The sequence below is a fragment of the Falco peregrinus genome, chromosome 4 (assembly GCF_023634155.1).
Source record: "Falco peregrinus isolate bFalPer1 chromosome 4, bFalPer1.pri, whole genome shotgun sequence".
Lineage (NCBI taxonomy): Eukaryota > Metazoa > Chordata > Aves > Falconiformes > Falconidae > Falco > Falco peregrinus.
In genome coordinates, this window is record NC_073724.1 from 85,830,058 (window position 1) to 85,851,411 (window position 21,354).

Genomic DNA, 21,354 nt, shown 5'->3' on the forward strand with positions numbered 1-21,354 from the left:
CCCCTTGCTTCATTTCCTTCTCCCATGGTCCTTGAAATCTTGGCTACATGTTGACCATATCTCAGCTGCTGATGTATTGGGTTCCCTTTCTCATTTTGCATCCCCACACACTCTGTAATCTGAAAGGTATATGCCTAACAGGTAGGATCTGTATTGCCTGGATAATAGTATGAACCCTCTTCTCCATTTCCTTCTGTAGCTGCTGCCTCACCTCCTGACTGGGTTTTTTTGTTTGTTTTTGCTTTGGTTTTTGATGGGTTTTTTTTCTTGGAACAATTGTCTTTGCCTTGAATTGTGTGATGTTACAACCCCTGAGAGGTAAAGAGAAGCAAAAGTGGGAGTTGTAGCCCATAATCACCTCACTTAGGTACCAAACTATCTATAGATACCTAAGACAAAGGACTTTTGCTTAATAATTAAGACTGGAATTGCCTCAGGCTTCTCTATAGTTAGCACAGCAAAGCAGCCTTCTCCAGAGACAATTTCTCTCTCTGGAGAGAGTAAGTGTCCAGAGAGGCTCTATAGACAGCCTAGATTGTTAAATGAGGTTTTAAAATTATAAAAAATACAAGAGAGAAGTTCAAAGATTATTAGAAATTTGACTCTAGGTGAGGTGAATTCTACAGGTATTAAGAAAGGCACTTGTTTTTTTTTTTAATATATGAATTTATGGTGTATAAATTATCCTACTATTGGTAGATCCTTATAGGAATGCCTGATTTCAGTGGGTTTCTTGGGGCTCATTAGTGGGTGTTGGCTATCAAGGAATTTCTCTCCACAGCTCAGTTTTGGTCTTGGTGTACTGACTGCCCATGGTTTATAAATGTTAGTTTGTTTGTAAGTTCTATTTTGACCCAAGCACTTCCCTCCTAAATTAAATCCAAGCATAGTTCAGTGCATTGCACACTCAAATGCTTTCAATAGGCATTAGAGATGAAAGGGGGTTTTCTCCCCCTGCCCTGAGCAATCCTTCATTATTATCTACCAGGCTGGGGACCTTCCCACACTCCCCTATGTCCTTGGTCACCCCCTCAAGATAGGTAGCATATGACCACATTTTCATGCTATAAAAAACCTTTCAGGTGGGCTGCACAATTGTCTCATTATTTCAGACAAGTTGAAGTCCTTTCTTCAACCCTCCTATCAATACATACATATACACACATACATACACACAGATCGACAAAAATATATTTAAATATATGTTTTATACACACACACACACATATATATATATATATATTTACAAATGGACCCTTGTATAAGCCATGCAAGGCCCAGAAAGGATCTAAAGCCAAGAACTGCTCATGCAAATACCGCTAATCTATCCTAGAAGAGACTATTTCTGAGGCTGGCTGCCAAGCATCCCTCCCTGGGGTGAATGCAGTTAGAAGAGTGTATGTAGTCTGATTTGCTACAAATTGTACCCGCAACTTTTCAGAAAATGTTGCATGTCATCAGGCTGTTCTCTTATCCTTCTTTTTCTGTTCTTATTTCACGTACCTTTCTCATCTCATCATTTTATTGTAAAGCTTTTATTTTTATTATAGGCTCATAGACCCGCTTTCGATTAAGCAAGACCATAACAATAATACATTTAAATGTCCCAACTAAATAGGCTGTAAACTAATTTAGTTAGCCAAAATAAATATATCTAAAATGTATTATGCATAATTTGGGGGGAAAAAGTGTTTTAAAACATACAAAAGCTAGAAAGTGCTTTTTTAAAAAAAAAAAAAATCCTTTAAAATATCTGTATGGATATATACATACACAGAACATGAATATCCTTGAAGCTGAGGAAACCCAGCTTTTTTGTAATGGATTTCTTTTGAGCATACCGGAGGCAAACTTTTGCATTCTGAGAGAGAGAACAAATGGAGGCAAATAATGAAATCTGCAACAAAGCTAAAAATTTAAGATAGCTCTTGTGCCTGCATATCCTTTGGAAAGTATTAGCTAATTATATTTAACATGGAATGAGAACATAATTCCCACTGTTTTGACAAATAGCACATTAGGAACTTGTAAATAATATTATTAAAAATAGTTGTCCTTGTCTGTAGTTTCTTCTTTGTAAGAATAAAATTGATTTGAGGCCCATCATTCACAAGATGTGCATTATAATATCAAAGAAGCAGTCTGAGACACTGGAAACTGAAAATCCTGTACACTCTCTTCACAGAGGGAGAAATTTGCTGCTGTAATAAGAAGATAAAAGGAAAGGTATGAGAAGTCTATGATAGCAGCATGATCCCTTGTGGTAATCAGATTTTCAGTCATGGTTAATTTGAGTCAGTCATTCTACTAATAATATTATCCTGACTATAATCTAAGCATAATATTGGTTTCCATTGAGAAATGTAAATTGTAGATTGTTAAGCATTTTTAATTTTTTTATTAGTTGACTAATTAAACTGAATTGCTCACCTTTTTTTTCCCTAAAAAATTCCATGCAGAGATGAATTTTAATACTTTGTATTTAAACACATCATCTTTCATCCAAAGATCCAAAGGTGCTTTACAGTACAAATATTAATTTGTACTGTACAAATGATCTTGCAGCAGTCCAATGAGATATATTAGTAGCTGTTACTTTTTTAAGACTGTTTTTTAAAGTGAAATGTTCACATTCTTCAGCAGGATATAATAACAAGAGCATCTGCATATTTGCAGAGTCCTTCTCAAATCAAGGGACAGTGCTTTCTGGTAGCAAAAAGATTTGATCCATGCAGTAACCTTACTGAAAGATAATAACTCACATTAAAAGTAGGAGGGTTTCTTTCCATTAACTTCAAAGGGGTCAGGTTTTCACTTAATAATGCATAATGGTAGCAGTGTCAGAGACAGGTATAGAAAGGGAATAGTCAAAATTGTCAGGTATTCTATATGCCAGTGAGATGCAGAATATACCTGCACAGAAGTTTGATATGTATGTTTAGTTGTTTCCCAATAACATTCTTAACTTCTGTTTTCTCTTAAAAAAAATGTTATGTGCGTAAGTGCATCGCTTTCTTCAAACATGAGGCCAGACCTAACGATGAATCAGTTTTGATCCTTAAAGCTAAGATGCAACAGAGCAGTAAGAACCTACTTTCACAGGTATGCTGCATTGAAGATCTCTTTTGATTACATGTCATCATTGTAACCACACTTCAGAGTCAATGAGCAAAGTCAAATGAGTCATGACATCAAGCCTGACTGCAGGAAGTGAACACACTGCAACTATACATGGTATTTAGTTTCCCTCTTATGTTCAGGCTCTTAAAAAAAAACAGGGCAAAATTTAACTTTTCTTTAAACAGAAATGAATTCCAGAGTAATTTATTTTTCACCTTTTAATCTAGATTTAAACTCAGATAACAAAAACCAGAATGTGGCCTTCGTACTAAGGGTAAAGCTTTAAAAAAGTGTGCTGTAATTGTTAAAGACATAGTAAAATCAAATACATAATGATCTTAAAATGCTATACTGAGTACTCTGTATTAATCAGATCTATGCACAGAGACAGAGCACTTCAAATATATGACTAAAAAAAGACGCATGCCTACCTGAAACAATGTCCTTGGATATAGTGCTTACCTTAGGGTATTGCTTAAGGCCCTTGCACTGAAATCATAGATAAGGTGCTTGGCAACAAAAAGGCCTGAGTCAATTATGGTAAAAAACCACTGGAACACTCATAAAGCACATGTAATAGCTGCATGAAATGGCAAAATGCTATTATTGCGAGGAGAATAAGATGCATCATTATAAATGAAACACACAGAGGATTGTTATCAGCAGAACAATTGTTATGTATTGAGCAATCAGGAACACCCACTTGGAAATCCTTAACGAAATGCTTAACATTTTATAAATAGAATTTCCAGGGAATTCAGAGATCAATACAACTGTCTAACCACCTTCCACCTGTCTGGAACTGCCTTCCAGTAAGAGTAACAGAAGGAAACAAATTAAGTAGCTTTAAAGTGGAGCTTAATACATTTTTGAATGGGATTATAGGATGCAGGAAATGCCTGTTAGAGCAGGGGATAGGAATCAATGAACTGGGAGGCCTTTCAGCATCATATCTTGTGCTCCAGAAACCTTCTTTGTTGTTTTGTCTCCAGTACACATAGGTTCAGCACAGGAGACATGTTACAACAAAACACCCTGTTGTTTAGAAGTTGTTATAGCTAATAGTGGTACTTCAAGAACGTTTAATCTTCAAATAAGTCTAATATTAACCCTATATTAGCGGAGCAGGAATCCAGGCTTCATGACTCATTATTAGTAATCAGCAGCAGAAGTGTCTAAAATCAATAGCTAACATTCATCAGGGCCTTGCAGTGAATGAGGGGCAGGGTGTGAAAACGACACTCGCTCTTCAGTGTGCCTGTGCCAACTAAGATCAGATGAAATGTCAACATTTCTTTCTCTGGTAGTCCAAACTAGAATTCATATATACACACAGTAGGAAGGCCTATTAGGAAACCAGGCATTTCTGGGTTTAAATCCCTATGTATTCATCCACATTACTTGCACCTGTAAGGAATATCTGCACACAGAAGGAGGAGAAGCAGCCCTCAAGGTCAAGTGCAGAGTCATGGGAATTCTTCCTGTTCTAGCTGGAGAGTAAGAAAAAACAATCAATGTAAATTTTTCTTGGTTGATGTGCTGCAAGCTTCTTGTTACAGTAATTAGTGACGCATGAACACTGTTAGGCTTTGCAGCATGTTATATCCCTTAATGCTCAATATTTACTGTAGTGCCCAGAGGCCCTTATAGGAATGCTGAGCTGACACAGCACTGCTGGGAGGCTGACAAGACTGCAGTGGGAGGAAATGCTACTGGTGGTTTTCCCAAGGGACCCAAGCATCTCTCATTGCCCTCCATCTCCTGCAGAGGCTGTAGCTGCTGACGTTGAGTAAAGGAGCAAAGCTATCGCCCTTGGTGGGCTCAAGGGCTCTGTGTTCATGGTGCTGCTCCTGGGAAGGTTGATCTGTCTGTGCCATGTGAGCCTTTTCCTTGCACTGTCCATCATGAATAAGCACTCATTATCGAAATGGACCTTATAAAAATGAATACTATATTGTGGAGTGTACTGTGAAAACATATATATTTTCTCTTGTCTGAATTCTAGGCATTTCAGTTGTTATTCAGAAGCAGGTCTCCTACACATAAATGTGACCCTTGTACAACTGCCAAGGTCAGAGACACTCAGGACAATCTGCTACGTAAAGGCTGATTGCACAAGTTTAAGCTGCCTGAGGACTGCTTTAATTTTATCTTGCCAATTTTTCTAAAAGTCAGGGGGGAAAGAATACTGTATGCTAAAACTGATTCTTTCTACTTCCCTTATTTGTCTCTTTATTCCTTCTGAACAGTCACCAAACTATCTGTCCATTGCTGTTTGGTAAGTATTAAAAGTATTTTACCATATTAACCAAAATCTTTTTCTGAAATTATGTATATACATGGCATAGATTAGAGAAACAACTATGGATCAAATATTTGGCTGAAGACTGGGAAATGGTTTAGCTGTCTGTCAGTCTTAGTTAATTGAGACCTCTCTTCTAAGCTCTTCCTTGGTACTCTGATGTAAGTATTAGAAGTTAATCCATTAAGTCTAACTGTTCACCTAGTCTCTTTTTATATCAAGAAGACAGTATCATCAAAGTTTGATGTCATTCTGTGATAGACATTTAAGATGTTTCTGATAAACTACTCTCATGAAGTTCCTTTCTCTACTCATAGATCTAGGCTTAGTAGGCTACTATGTCTAATGCTAAAATGTGTAGGTTAGATGAAGTTAATTGCACAGTATAAAGAGGTGGAACATGATTTACATGCTTCACCCAATAACGGATTACAAATAAAATGCAAGGATTAATAGGAAAGAGTTGCCTAGATGCTGTCATCCAAAAGCAGATGGTTGGCTTTTTAATGTAAAGAGGTAGTAGCCAAAAACATTGCAGCCAGTGCAGATTGTGTTCCAGTACATAGATGTAATGAGTCAGTAGCAAGAAATGATGTATCTGATAAAATGGTCAGTTTTAATACATGAAATAAGTAGAGTGAGAATTTCTGTATGTGTAAAAATTCCTATTTCTAGAGTTATATGCTGCAAAAATGATAGAATAAATGTGATCAGGATGTTGGTTACACAGCTACTGTTGCTGCAATTGTAAACTAAAATAAAACCCAAGCCCCCAAACCCAGAAAATAATCTCTGTAGCAGGCAGTTTTAATTAACACTTTGTGTAATTTACACTTTTAGTTAGAATGTACTCATTTTATCATCACATGCCTGTATGCTGTGTCAGTTCAGAACTGATCATTCAGACCCAGAAAATTCTCCTTGAAATGTGCATTCCACCTGGTAAACTTATCTGAACATATTTAATGAAGAAAAATGATCAATTTTATGTGTACACTATGAAATTGGCCACTTCATCTATGTTGTATAATACCTTAAAAATGCACTTTAACACTTTTATCTGATTAGTATGAATGATTCAATAAAAACACCTTAAATGCATAGAAACTGGAGATCATATAGTCTAACCCAGCTGTCATGCAATTTATAAATACAGAAGCAACTACCCACATCTGTTCTCCCATTTTCTTTTTTCAATTTAAGAGGGAAATTGACCTTACAATCTTCAACGTGACTTCGGGTCATTGTTATTAGTGATGAGAAAATGCTGTGTTCTTCTTTTGACTGAGTCTGGCAAACCTCCCAGATATTTTACAATCACAGTATAAAAGCTCTGAAATGCTGTACAATATTTTTTCAGGTTTAGACACTTGTTGTAGAAGCCTGTAGAGCTGGCAAATAGAAATCTTTTTGCAGGAAGTCTGTGTGCTTGTTTTCAGTTAAAATGTTTCTTCTTTGAAACTCTTGAGTTCTAAAATAACTTGGCTGAAATAAGTAAGTTACTAGGTCTTTCTTTTAGGCAAAGACATTAGTAATTTTCATTTAGGGAGGATGGGTAAGAGAACAGTATTGTTATTTTTCACATTTCAGGAAGAAAAAAAAATGCGTGGAAAATTAGAGTTTGGCTCAGCCTGATTCTCAAGGAAACATGGATCCACAAACACAGAAGTATAGAACTTTCCACTTTCCCTTCATGAAGCAAAGAGAAAATCCAGCTTTTTGCAATGTAATTCGCATTAGCTACAGTATTATTCATGCATAATCCTGTTTAAATTCTTTTATGTCTAAGTTAAAAAATCAAGAGTTTAAGTACCCCAATAGAACAATTTTATCACAATTCAGCAGCATCCAAAGGATCTCCACAGGAGCTTGTTTGACTTATCTTCTATCTGCAGGAATCTGGGACCCGTGCAGTATGTCTTAATGTTTAATATAATAACTAGCAGCCTGTAAGAACTGAAATAAAAATTGATGTATGTGTTTATATTCAGATGAGATACAAGGATGCTAATCCTGAGGGTTAGATACTTCTCCACCTTTTGAAACCATTCTGTTTTGTATGGTACTAAGAGAGAAAGGTATTCCTCCTCTAAGAGCTGGTTAAGATAGCACACACACACACACAGTTTTGGATCTGAGACGGGAACTGAGATTTCTGCTTTTTCATAACTATTAGGCAAGAGAATCATGTTTCGAAACTTTCTTGGATAAAATGAATATTTAATAATGCTGAAAGAAAGCAAACAAACCTTGTAAGAAGAAAAGTACTCTCTCATTCCATTGAAACAGATTGTTGTTCAGTGAGCAATTTCGATAATTTTCAGCAGAAATACTAAAACAAATATTGATTCAGTGATAAAGATCAGAAATTTAGAAAGCAAAACTTGGTTTTTGGGTTTTTTGGGGTTTTTTTTGGTGTTAAGCAAATATGTCATCTAAACCAATTGTTTTTACAAAACCTTACCGATTTCTTCAGAAAACAACATAAGCTACCTCAGATCTCACAGCATTCTTGCCTTTGTCCCTCTAGGAAGAGAGGAGAAGAGTAAGACATACTGCAGATGTTGCGGAAAGCACATTCATTTGCCATAGGCAAGTTCTTATCGTCTTCTTTTATGCAACCTCCTTGAAGAAAGTCTGAATAAAGAGATAGACTGTAGCATGATTTTAAGGCCAGCAAATTCACTGCTGTTGAACTGTAGGGACAGCAAGATCAAGGACCCTTTGTTGAAAAAAAAAATCTGCAAAGAATCATCACAAAATGGGATTACCTCCCATCTAAAATATGGTGTTAATATAAGGAAGCAGAAGAGTCCATGGTGTCATCCAGGAGCTTAATCATATGGGCGTAGTGGAAGGTGGGAGGAAGAATATTTGTTACCCAGTTATTTACCAGAAAAATGTTTATTATAATTGTGAAATGTAGTAGTAATGTAGTAGTATAGACAGCCCCTTAAAAGTTAACACATCTTAAAACTCTCGATTAAGGGGTTCATTTGCAAAAGCGGAATGAATTTATCACTGAATATGCACTGTACAGTACCTTTATTACTTTTCCCACCATTAGCTGTTATTTAATAAACTCTGCTATTAATAAGCAGAGATAAGGTCTGACTTAAGCTTACAAAAGACAGGAAATTCAGAGTTCAGACTTTCCATTCCGTGTTTAACTTGGACCTTTGTGTCTTGATATTGCAGCAGCCTGGGAGCCTTGAGCAGGTATCTTTTACCTTACACCACTTTACATGTTCAGCAAAATATGCAAGCGTGCAGCCCTGTAATAAAGCATTGCCATTGCTAGTGATAGTTTTGTACTGTGTTCGCACAGTCTCAGGACTCAGGTTTGTCACACCTGCTCTGCATGAACTTGTCTTGTCCTGTCTGTAGCTTGGTTTAGCTGTCATAGCAATTTCTCTAATTGACTAGATGTCTGCAGCTAATTTGTTTTATTTTTGTTGTCGGTGTACGGTGAAATCATTGTTTTATACAGATAGCAGAAACAAGCAGTTGTTGTATGCAGAATGACACATTTCTAGTACTAAACTGATGATGTAAGGTAGAGAGATACTGTTGTATCAGCAGAGGGCTTGAGAAATGGAGGCAAAGAATGTGGTGTAGGGATGGGCATGAGGTGATAAGGGATGGGTCGCATGATGGCACTTCAGACCCCATGGTTATAAACAACTTACACATGGTCAGTTACAGAAACACAGATCTGGGCAAAACTGGTTTTAGGGATAAAAAGGAGAACAAATAAGTAATGTCTAGCCATATGTAAAAGGTGTCACATACAGTAAATTTGGATGTAATGTGGAGTTGCAGCAGAGGTGTAAAAGCAAGTTACAAACATAAAAATGACCCTAAGTGAACCCTAAAGTGAAGAAGAGGAAACCATCAACATAAACATTGCATTGCTCCCAGTAAAGGACTCCAGATGCTGACAATTCACCATAACAACATGTCCCCCCACATCCTCCAAGAAATAAAACACTGACCCTAAGATCCCAAGGAGCTGGGCAGGAGTGAGCATAACACTAGAAAAAGGGACAGAAACAAAAAGTATGTACAGCAATTTTGATTGTATTATTATTCTTTCTTTTTGTATTACAACTAGAGTGTAATAATTATTACTAAAAATTATTAGACTATTAAGATTTCAGTTATACTGACAGTAAGATCTCAGTTTTATATGTATATAAGGTGTACCTACTCTTTACTTATAAAGAGTTTTAGTGTAACAGACACTGACTGTAGTGAAGTAGAAGGAGGTAAAGCAACATGTTATAAGAGCCAGAACCAGAGCTGTTCCATATGGTCTTCATTGTGCTACTACTGTTTTGGATATCCAGTTTTAAAATTCAGATTCAGAAGTAATGTCTCTAAAATGCCATAGTTGCATACTAATTTTTTCTTTTTATCATTCTTGCAATAGGAAGCAATGGGGAAAAAAAAGGTAACATAAAAGGCATGATGATATCACTTTACATTATTTTTCAGTTGTAGATTTGTAGGTTTCAAGTTTTTAGCCACAGAAAGCTGGTTGCTTGGGCAACACACTGGATTTGAAATTAAGTTTCCTTGATTTTACAGCAAATCTTCTACATAATCTAGGAGTACTCATAAGTATTTCACTGTCCATCTGATAATTTTGTGTCATCCCACCTTTGTTCCTGTTATTTTCATTTTTTTTGTCAGCTCTTTTGCATGGTAATGGATAGTAGGGTTTTTGTTTCATTTTTTGGTGGGTGTTTTTGTACAAGACTGATCAGAAGGAAGATCTGGTGTTGATCAGCCTTAGAAAGTGCATGGAAGAGTAGGTGTCTAGTTGATTATAATGGAGTGTTCCAGCAATAATGTTCTACACCCTATTCGGCAAATGTTCTTTCAAATTCTTTTGATAGTGAACAAAGTTGTTAAAAGTCAATTTTTGAAGGTAACACCTCGATTTTCTTTATATCTCCATTGACAAGGATCTGGTTGGCCTTGAATCCAGGACAAGAGATTGTTAATTCATTAATGATGATGACAATGAACTGAAATGTGCTATAAATTAAATACAACTGAAGTATTTAATACTGAAGTGTACCAGGAGAAAAAAACAAATAAGAAAACCAATGTTTTTTATTTTATCAAAATCTTCTAAAGCAGTCAAAATGAAATAAAAAGAATATTTTTATAATGCAGGTGTTCAATAGGAATTTTATTGTATTTGAGACATAATTAATGCCCACTCTTTATTACCAAAAAGAAAAGCAGACGTAATATGTTCAAAAAACTAAAATGAAGGGTCCATCATTAAGTGAATAGGACGCTTTGATTATCCATGGGTCGTTAGTTCAATATGCTCTAATGGCTCCTAAAGAGCTGTTGCACACTCTGAGAGTACTTACTTATAGTAGCTTATAATGCATCAATACAGAAGAAACAAATACCAATATCAGGAAATCATCTTGGTAGGTTTATAGCTGATTCAGAATATTTATTTCCACTTTTCTGTTATTATGTGCATGAAATACCTATGTTTTATTCATGGCACCAGCTATTGCTCATGGTGACATGACACAATCATCGTTTGAAATTGTTACTCCCTTCTATGTTTTTTGAAATTTATACCACATAAAATTCAAGTTGTCAACTTGTAAAAATCATAGTGGCTCTTTTAATGTGCAGGTTAGGTAGATTTTAGATGGCCGTGTGCAGGAAAAGAGTCCAGAAAACTGCTGCTCACTAACCTAGGGCCCTTTAGGGGTCTTTGTTTTTCAATGTCTTAGAGGCTTACATTTATGGTGAGAGATTACTTACACATTGACATTGCTACTACTGCAATACATGCCAATTTAATTCTGCAATCATGTCTGTTCTTTACAGAATGTGCAAAATGTTGTAAATCTGGAGCTTCATTCTACTTTATTAGTAACTTTTTAATCCATTCTGGCCTTTCTTTACTTCTACAGTTATTGCACTGTGATACTTACAGGCTCACTGCTTTTCTCTTCCTTTTATGTCCTTTCATGTCCTAAAAATTATTAAATAGGATATCTCATGAAAGCACACACCTAAGGAGGGGCAAACACACGTAGCCGCATGCCTTCAGGTTATCAAAAAGATAGCATTAGCATTTTTCCCAGGTAAAAGAAGGCAGCAATTGCTCACTGAAATGGTGAAAATCTTCATGGGATCATAAAATTATAGGATAATTGAGTTTGGAATAGACCTCAGGAAGGCATTTACTCCAACCTCCTGCTCAAATAAGGGTCGGCTCTGAGATCAGACCAGGTTACTCAGGACTTTGCCTAGCAGAGTCTTGAAGATCTCCAAGGGTGGTTGCATGACTTTGCTGGACAACCTGTTTCCCCACTTGACTGTTACCATTGTGAAATAGCTTTTCATGGCATCCAGCCTCAACCTTACTTGTTTCAACTAACGTCCACTCTGTCTTGTCCTCTCACCTTGCACAGCTGTGAAGAGCCTGGCCCCGCCCTCTTCATTAACTTCCTCGTAGGTAAGAGAGGGCTGCTGTTAGCTCTCCCCAGAGCTGTTGCTTCTGCAAGCTGTGAACAACCACAGTTCCCTCAGCCTATATGACTTTGATACTATTAACTAGAGTTTGAAAATTTGTAAATATGTTTGGTAAACCTTACTTTTAAAATCAATGGATTAACATGTAATAGCCTTGGGCTTAGATTCAACAAATGATTTATGATCTTACCTGCTGCGAAAGCTTCTACCGTCTAATGTCAGCAGTCGAAAGTTGAAAGCATAAATATTTTGTTGGATCTGGGCCTTGGCATTTTCCTTGCTTGTTCTCACTTTGCCCTTAGTCATTTATCTACCCCAATTACAGTTGCTTTTATATTATATGCTATTCATGAAGTCTTTTTCCCAGAATATGTCCTTTTTATTCAAACCAATAATGCATTGGCTCCTTAAAATGTATGTAGTCTCAATTAGCAATACATGATTTGCCCTCAGCATAATACGTACCCAAAGAATAGCTATAAATTCCTTATTATGTCTCTTCTCTCCAAGGTCTGTCAACTTTTTCCTGTCCTTCTTGAGCAACTCATCAGTGCCTTGTTCCTGTCTCAAAGGAACTATCATTTCTACTGTCTTGTATCATTAACACTTTTCCAATTCCATTAACTCTTAAGCCCTCAGACTGTTTTCCACAAATATATGAATCACAGAATTATTAGTTTTTCTACTTTCTACCTGTCCAGCCATCACAGCAAGATGTTGGTTCCCCAGCCATGGATCTTCTTATACAACTTTCTCTAGGACAGCTAATGGCCTACATCAAGCCATCTGCTATGGTTGTTCACCGTCACAGTCACAGCATTTCAAGAAGTACACTCCATCTCCTTCCTGTTTCCTGCCAGAGAAAGGGAACTTGATGCCTCCACTTACTAACTAGCCAAGAAAAAGGGATTGTCTGCAATAGCAATGGAGAACTGTCATCAGTAGGACGCTACCTTCTCTTTCCCCACAACTGAATAGAAGGAGGTACTACTTAGAAGAGGCAGGGTAGAAACCTGATTGATACAGGCAGAAAGTATGAGGATCCTGGATTATTAAGGAAGAGAAAGGGTAGATTTGGGGTTTTTGTTTTGGGGGTGGTTTTCCTTTGTTTTCAGCATGGAGGTTTTTTTGGACAATGTATGTTTCATGTCTGAGCTGGACAGTCTTTGAAGACACATTACAGTATCAGCAGCACATCTTCCCTTTTTGGTATTACAGCTATCTTCCTTTTTCTCCCTGCTTGCTTGCGCAGTCCAAAATTTGAGCCTTCTCTTTCAGTTTTTACTTTGTTTTAACTTTAATCTGCGGAAGAGGAAATTGTCCACATTTACAGAGCTCCTTTTATTTTTCTAGGTATCAGCTGAATTGATGTAGTAGTCAGTCAACCTTCTACTACTCTGTACTGGTTGCTGGTTACCACACTGAAATTAGACACCTGTATGCCTTTGGATAACTAGCCTTTTTCTCTCTCTCAACCAAATGTATAACAGGTGCCTTCTGTGAAATGAAGCATTGTGCATTTCTCATTAACCTAGCTTTCTGACAGGGTTTCTCTGCACAGAAAGAATGACCAGGTCTCTGAAGTCATTTCATACCCTCTAGTATAGAGGTATTCAGTAGCAGCTGAGAAGGGGCTGGGGATGGGAAGAATCCCCACTATCCCAAACTGGAAGATATACTTTGCACTAGTAAAGATCCAATGCCATTTGAATGCTCCTCAGAGAAATGTGGAGACTGGGTTTTACACCAAGGCAGAGTAATAAGGTGTTACCCATAACAAAGACACACGTTCAATTCCCAAGCTAGCTTTCCAGCTTCTTAGTTCATTTTTTCCAGTACATTTTTCATTTCATTTCAAACTGCTTAATTAAAAGAGCATACTTTTGTCACTCTGACCTGTGTTTTTGTCCAGGCTTAGTATGGTACAATTGATACTAGCCCAGTGTGAACTGCCGTTGGGTCTACTAAAAAGACACAGCACAGTGCGATGATGTTTGTTTCTGCTGAGATTTAATGGCTATTTGACTTGGCAGCTGCTTTCTGAGACATGGTTCTCACAGGGGATCTCTCCATTTCAACAGCCACAGTATAGGTTTCCTCTCTGGTACTGAGTGTCAAACATCTGCTCTCCTCTTATCTTTCCCTTCCAGTTTTTCCTGTCTCTGGCGTAGTTTGCTGTGGGGCAGGAGTCCCTTTTTCCCCCTTCAGCATGGTGACAGCAGCGTTTTCTTACAAAGGCCCACTATAACCAGGAATCTGTAGAAATTTCAGGAAACATGGGGAACTACCCTGATCTGCCCTTTCCATCTTTGCCACTACTGTATTCCCTTCCACAATGATACTTGAAGTGCCTGGAGTGATCCTGAAAGTGCCACAGACACCATCAGGTGATGAAGGGACAAGCCAGCTCCAGCATTCCTGCAGTATTTACCTTTGCACCCACATGTTCTGCAGCGGCATCTTCATTCCTCTCCACTTCCCTATTTCCTAACAGACTGTATTGCACTGATCCAATTCTGCCTTTCTCCCCTATGCAACTTAGTAAAATTAAGCCCAGGACAATTAGTTGTGCATTTGCTTTTTAATTTTTGCTACTTCAACACAGAATTTAATATAACAGGATGCCTAACTTAAACTTCTGTTTCTTTTCTGTGAGGGCCTGTCTGCAGGGTCAAATTAAAATTTTGCATTACTTGGTCCTTACTTTTTTATTGATATTTTTCTCTCAACTTCTCTACCATATTTTTGAAAAGGAATTTTATTCAATATACCTTAACCTCTGGTGCAAGCCTCTAATAGGAAATGTGTCTGTGTATTTTATGAAGAGAAAAATGGATTCAGCTGTATGTACAGATTTTAGTTTCAGGTTTCTTCAGGAACAATTACAATTGCTTTCATAGCCCATACTTAGTCTCCTTTTCACCCCATTAAGTGATCAAAAGAACCTGTACGGAAATAAAATACCGTATTTTCTTGTAATTTATGAGCTTATTTGAGGACTTGTATAAATATATGAGCTTCCATTACCTCCTATTAGCAAAATGCCCTCTGCCCTCTACTAGTTATGTTTAGGACTGGAACTTGGATGGATGGCAGTTGTTCAGCAAACCAGTATCTGTGAAGGGTCTCATCTTCAATAGGCTCAGACATCTAAGCTTTCATTAAAGCATAACAAACAGACTTTCAGACCTTGAGTTTTAACAAATAAATAACTGTATTTGAAAAAAAAATATGAGTAGGAGGTTTAAGACACTTAAATGCTGCTACGCATGGAAAATCCAATCATAGTTCAGACATTGGAGGTAGTGGTGAAATGCTGAGCAGATGGGGGAAGAGCACATATGTGCCTAAGTGGGCTGTGCAGAAGGGGTTTCAGAAGTGTGTTATGGACCAAGAGTTGATTTGAGAATAGTGGGACATCATGCTGGCTTACTGTTTCTTAATGTCAAATTATAGTCTTGACTGATGGATACAGCAATACCTTCCAGTATTTGACATTTATTTTGCTGACATTTTAGTTTGTAGATTCGGACAACTTTCCTTAGATCTAATGTGCTATCTAAACTTTTGATGCAAAGTGTCATAAATCTTCAGAAGAGCTCCAGAAAGGATCACCGATATTCTCATAGTATCCATTTCAGCTGAATCATGCTGAGATACAAATTAATGGCTCTGGGGAAAAAAAGAAAGAAACAAACAAAGAAAAAAAAATAAACACCACACTCTTTTCTAGTTTTCTTCCTTTTTTTGTATCAGGTCTTCCCCCTGCATACAGAAAGAGATGCCAGGCCTCTCTAATGACTGCTCACTTTTGGTCTCCGCCTTTCACAGGAAAGAGCTGATGTCAATTCCTTCATCCAATTCAGGTGTTTCAGGTAGGGAAATTATAGTCTAGGAAAGGAGTGCAATGGAGATACTCCTCTGCTAACTAACCAGACCTGCGGTAGAAACAATAATCAGGTGGTTACTGATTTATTATTACATCAGAAATTATATTCAGTATTTTATATTCAAAACTCATAGGCTTTTTACTTGGATCAACTGAAAGAGAAATTTCCAGAGACTATCGTATGCTGGAGAGGTATTTAAATAAAGACATAAAGAATGGTGACCATGATTACAGAAGAGAAGCATTTCCCAGATATTTTGGCTGATGGAAAGTTAGATTTTGATTGTGAATGAAGACTGATATTAGAATGAACACATATTTGATATTAATAATGCAAAAAAGGATACACTCTGTGGCTGAATTCAGCCACAGAATTTGAATGTACTTTTAAACTCAATTTTTCTACCATCTATTCTATTCTGAAGGCAGCATAGCAAAAGGATAGGTTCACTAACACTGTTAAGTTTCTGGAAATGCTTTACAGCGTCCTGCACTGTGCTTATCCAGAGACAAGGACTACCTTTGGATTTAACTTGGGTGCTCTGTAGTGTCTTTAGATGCCAGCACATTAAAGGTTTCCCTTTTATCGACACAGGAAGACACAGGCATCATACTTACAACAAAGTCTGTGGGAAGATCTGCCAAGATCTTCTGGTGAAAGAATCTCAGCAAAGAGTAAGACAATAGGGAAAAACCTATGTCTACCTTTTCTGGCCAGATTGCATGTAAAATTTGCGTGGAGAGATGCAGCGTATACATAAGGCAATGGCTGCACATTTACTGTAGAAGTTAGTTTGTGTATTGGTGTTGCCTCTGTAGCAATCTCATCCTGACCATATGCCAAATAACTCCTGGCAGATGCTCAGCTCAGTGAGCCTGCATTCCTTAGGAGCTACAGTTTAGCGAATACTTGTAAGAGAGACAGACTGTGAAGCTATTGGTTCAGAAGGGATCTTGCTTTGGAGGTAGATGATGACTCCCTAAAGAAAACAAGTGACAGCTACAGGTTTGAACAAGCAAAGGCAGTCATGCAGACCATGCTGATCTTTGGCATAAAGGACAACTAATTAGTCCCAAACGATAATACTACTCTCAAGAATATAATCCCAATATGAATTCTAAAGGTTGTCTTTCAGAAGGAAGACCAAGTTCTCTAAAAATACATGGCTAGTCCTAAATCTTAGCCAAACTATAGGAATATTGCATGTTACAAACAGGATTTTGAAAAGTGGTAAAAAATCATATGGGGTGAAGCTCTGGTTCCAGTTGTTCCTGTGTAATGCATGAGTTATAATAAACTGTCAGTATCTGGCACATGGTATTTTCAAACCCAGTCCAGGATTTTTTTAAAGTAGCCAGGTGATTCTTGTCGATGCCAGGCTGCTCTCCAGGATGTCAGCTAGTGTTTCAGCTAGTTTTTTTCCAGAACAGGCAACTTTTCAAACTCAGTTTAGAAAAGGAAGTTGAATGTTTTATTTGGGGAAGAGGAAATATTAACTTGAGCCACTCAGAAGTTATTTGTGGTCCTTTTAAGGACCCTGTCTGAGGCAGCCCAAACAGAGGACATAGAAGAGAAGACACCTGACAGAGAAGAAACTGGAGAAGAGTAACTGATCACAGGAGAACAGTGATAAAATCTGGCAACCAATAGTTAATGTGGAAAACAGTGAGAATCCATCAGCATCCCAGAACTTGGCCCATAAGTGCAGCGGTAATTTGTTGGGTGAATTTTATGAGTGTGGAGTGCTGGAACAGAGTATATAGTGCCCTAAACATGCTCCCTAAGTTAGAATAGACTTGTGCATCCTCCACATCGGACTTCAGACATAGTGACATGACATTTGCTTCACCATACTCTAGCAGACAGGGGAATAAATTCCTGTAATTATCTGATATTAGCATCCCAGTGCAGAACTGCAGTGTCACATCAGTTTTCCGTATGCATAAATGTGCCCTTGACACAGTGTGGACGATATTGGTGTTACAGATTTCCAAACATCCTTGTGAACTCAATGAAAAGGAGAAATAATGGTGGACCATAAAATCATTCAACAGGAAGTGAGGCAGTAAAAGCTAATAATTTTCCCAACTTGGGCTCTGTTTAATATAAATGCTTGCAAATTAAATTGAAAAATACTCTCCTGTGGTTTTTTTTTTGGTTTTGGTTTGGTTTGGGTTGGGTTGGGTTTTTTTCTATCTGTAACTGTTATTGACATCTCTTATCTTTAATGTTTTCAGAATAGCATTGTAGTCACATATTTCCAACTGTCTTTCTGTGAATCTATCTAATTGAGTAATTCAAAATGGATTTTTGCAGTTATTCACACTGACATTAATCTTCAAGAAAGCCTAAGTTTGGTCTGTCCTGACAATGTCTATTTTTTATAGACTTAACTTTTGTCATTTGCTCTTCTGCACAGTTTGAAAATCTATGTGCAGGTGTAATTATTCCTGTAAAATGTGGAAGACCTGCCCCCTGTATCCTCCCCTGCTCCCCCTCCAAGATACTCAGATTCTTCCTCTGTCAAACTGATACAAATAGAGAGCTGTGAAGTGCTGTTTGGCTATGGCCATCCCCAAGTACAGCTGCAAGAGGTATGACCTGTCATATTTTAGTTGGAATAGTAATACAAAACCTAAATGATGATAATTTAAATGTCAACAATATCAAAACCAAAGCATAAAAGAAGGAAGAGAAATGATCCTAATTATACTTTAAGACTATAGACTCTCAGAAGCAGATTGAAAAGCATTTTGAGAGGTCTAATAGTTTGTCCTTAAGACAGGATAAACTAGATTTAAATCATTCATGGTAGCTATTTCTCCAACTTGTTTTCAGAAACTTCCACTGATAGAAATTCCACAATAATCCAAGACAATCATCACCCTCTGTACAGATCAAAAGTTTTCACTCATGCCTAAACTAAATCTAATTTTCTACAATTTAGGAGCAGTACTTGTTGTCCTTGCTACAGGGACAAGGAAATCAGCCTTTGTTAGCAACCTTTCCTATATTTGGGGGCTGAAAATTATTTTATAACAGATTTTTCTAGATTCTTCTCTTATACGTTATCTCAGTCCTGATGATGTAACCAAATGGAGTCTTTTCATCCAGTCGGGATGGAATTAATCTCAGACTGTGTAAGCTTAAATGCCTAAACATGTCTGTCAGGTCTTCGACACAGACAGCTGAAATATTCTATTTAGACATATACCGGGTCATGTGAATCCATGGTATTCACTGTAAATGTAAGGCCTGATTTAGCTGCCTGCATGTCGTTGCCTAATATCATTTGAAGTGCGCAGTGTTTCTGAAGGATCCAGATGGGACTGCCAGGTATGACACAACACCAATGAGAAACCTGTGCTTTCCTGAAATGGCATCTGGAGGTCACTAAACCAAGTGTAGCCTGGAGAGCTAATAATTTGTCAATGTGTATATGCCTGCTCTCAGGTGAGCTAAAGAGCCCTCTGGGCTCCATTGGCTGCACTTATTTAAGACTTAGTTCAGTTACCCACACACACAGACGCCAAGGGACGTTTGAGATGCCCCAGCATACCTGAGATCTGCAGACGTGACCCCAAGGTATGACCCAAGGCCAATGGTGACATGCTCTTCCAGAGGAGCCACTGGAGGGCAGGCACAATTCCATAGGCTGTATCAAGCCATGCTGGATGCTTACTGGGTGTGACTAAGCCAGACAGTACTTCAGTATTTTTCAGCAGCACTGCTGTCTAACTTGTTGAGTTCACTGTTGTACTTGTGGTTATTTATATCTACTTTAAAGTGATATTTTTCTCTTGTCTTGTAAATTGCACTCTGTTTACTTTATGCTATTTTCTCCCTTTGTAAATCATTTTGAATTCTAACCCTGTGCTTCAGTGTGCTTGCATCTGCTCTGAGTTTGGTATCATCTGTAAATTTTATAAACATTACCTCTATTCCACTGTCCAGATAATTAATGAAAGTATTAAATAGTGCCGTTTCAGAACAGACTTCTGTGGAACACTACTTGACACAGATTTCTATTTTGACACTGCACCACGATACCTACTTTTTCAGTATGGATCTTCAGCTAATTGTATATGCAACTCACAATATTTTGATCTAGATGAATTTTCACTCATTTTATAGTGACAACATGATGTGTGGCAGTGTCACATACATTGCTTACATTATGGTATATGACAACTAATCTTTTTCTCCCTTACTACAGATCGAAGTGTCTTTGGAATTACATCATTCATTCTTTATAAATCTGTGTTGACTGTTACTTAACCTCTTGCTATCTTCTGTATCCTTACCAACAGACAGCCTGTCCCAGCAGTTTTCTAAGTTTGAAAGTATGATGATAGCCCTATAATATTCTGGCTATTCCTCCTTACAGGTAAGCTTTGTGTTTGTCCTCTTAATAATTAAATCTTCAAACTTAACTTCCTGCACTAGTATTTTCTATTGCTTAACCAGGTTGACGTCGTAAGTACCTCAGGGAAAATTCCACCAAGGTCTAGATGAGTAATTTACAAACTAGTAGGATATTACTTTATTTTGTCAAATATTTGAACTATGTTTCAGGCTTTTTTAAGTAAAGGGGTTTTTTAAGCCTCTTTTTTTGTTGTTTTTGTTGGTTTTCCTGATGTAAATACTGCCATTGCACACACAGTATGGAAAAACTGAATCTAAAATAAGCCTGAAAGAAAGATGGTTTATTGTTTTATCCTTAAATTTTTGGTAAGACAGATATTTATAAACTTGATTAATAGTATTAATATTGCTAACAGTTGAACAATGTTTGTTTTTAAACTTAGACCAAAGCTCCTTATATATTGCATGTGAAGTATTGGAGGAAATACCTAACCTGCTAAAAATACTCTCTGTAGCAAGGTTCCAAAATAACAAGCTTGTAAATAAAAAGAAACATTGTATACATAACAATAAAGCAATGTTAAGGCTGGTCCAGGCTTACTTTACTTTTCTGTGGAACAAAGAATATGAAAGTACAAGGAGAAACTCAGACGGGAATGCCAAGCTCTAATAAGATGGTTTTATCAGGACAAAGCTGTCTGGTGCATACCAGATTCTCCTAAAGATGAAATACAAATAAACAAACAACTGCAGATAACACTACATCATCTAAACAGACTGGAAAACAAACTGTTATATGGCCTGGACAATCTGTTATACAGACTCAAGACAGACCATAAAGAAAAACAAGCTTCTGCAATTTCAAAGGAAAAGCTGAGCCATGATTATATATGCTTTAGAATTTCAGTATGGAGAAGACAAGAAATAGCTTATTAACTCTTGCTGCATAAATAACTCAGGAAGCATCTTGATAAAAAGGAATCTTTCTGCCACATTTGGATATGAATGCAGAGAAAAGTAATTCAAACAAACTTTGTATTGCATATAAATGTTAGTTAATTTGAAAATGCTGCCTTTCCAGGTGAACCTTGGGACACTGATGTCACAGAAGTATTTCCTTCTTAATGAAGGAATCACCCATAGGTGATTTCGGTTCAA

At 37.2% G+C, this 21,354-nt stretch overlaps 1 long non-coding RNA gene across 1 annotated transcript in view; it reads left to right on the forward strand.

Annotated features, from left to right (window-relative positions):
• Positions 1 to 21,354, forward strand: part of LOC114012689 (uncharacterized) — a 76,632-nt gene that overhangs the window by 43,744 nt on the left and 11,534 nt on the right. The window contains exon 5 of the long non-coding RNA XR_008747074.1: positions 20,146 to 20,218. This is a non-coding gene — a long non-coding RNA (uncharacterized LOC114012689). The remainder of the gene's footprint in view (positions 1 to 20,145; positions 20,219 to 21,354) is intronic.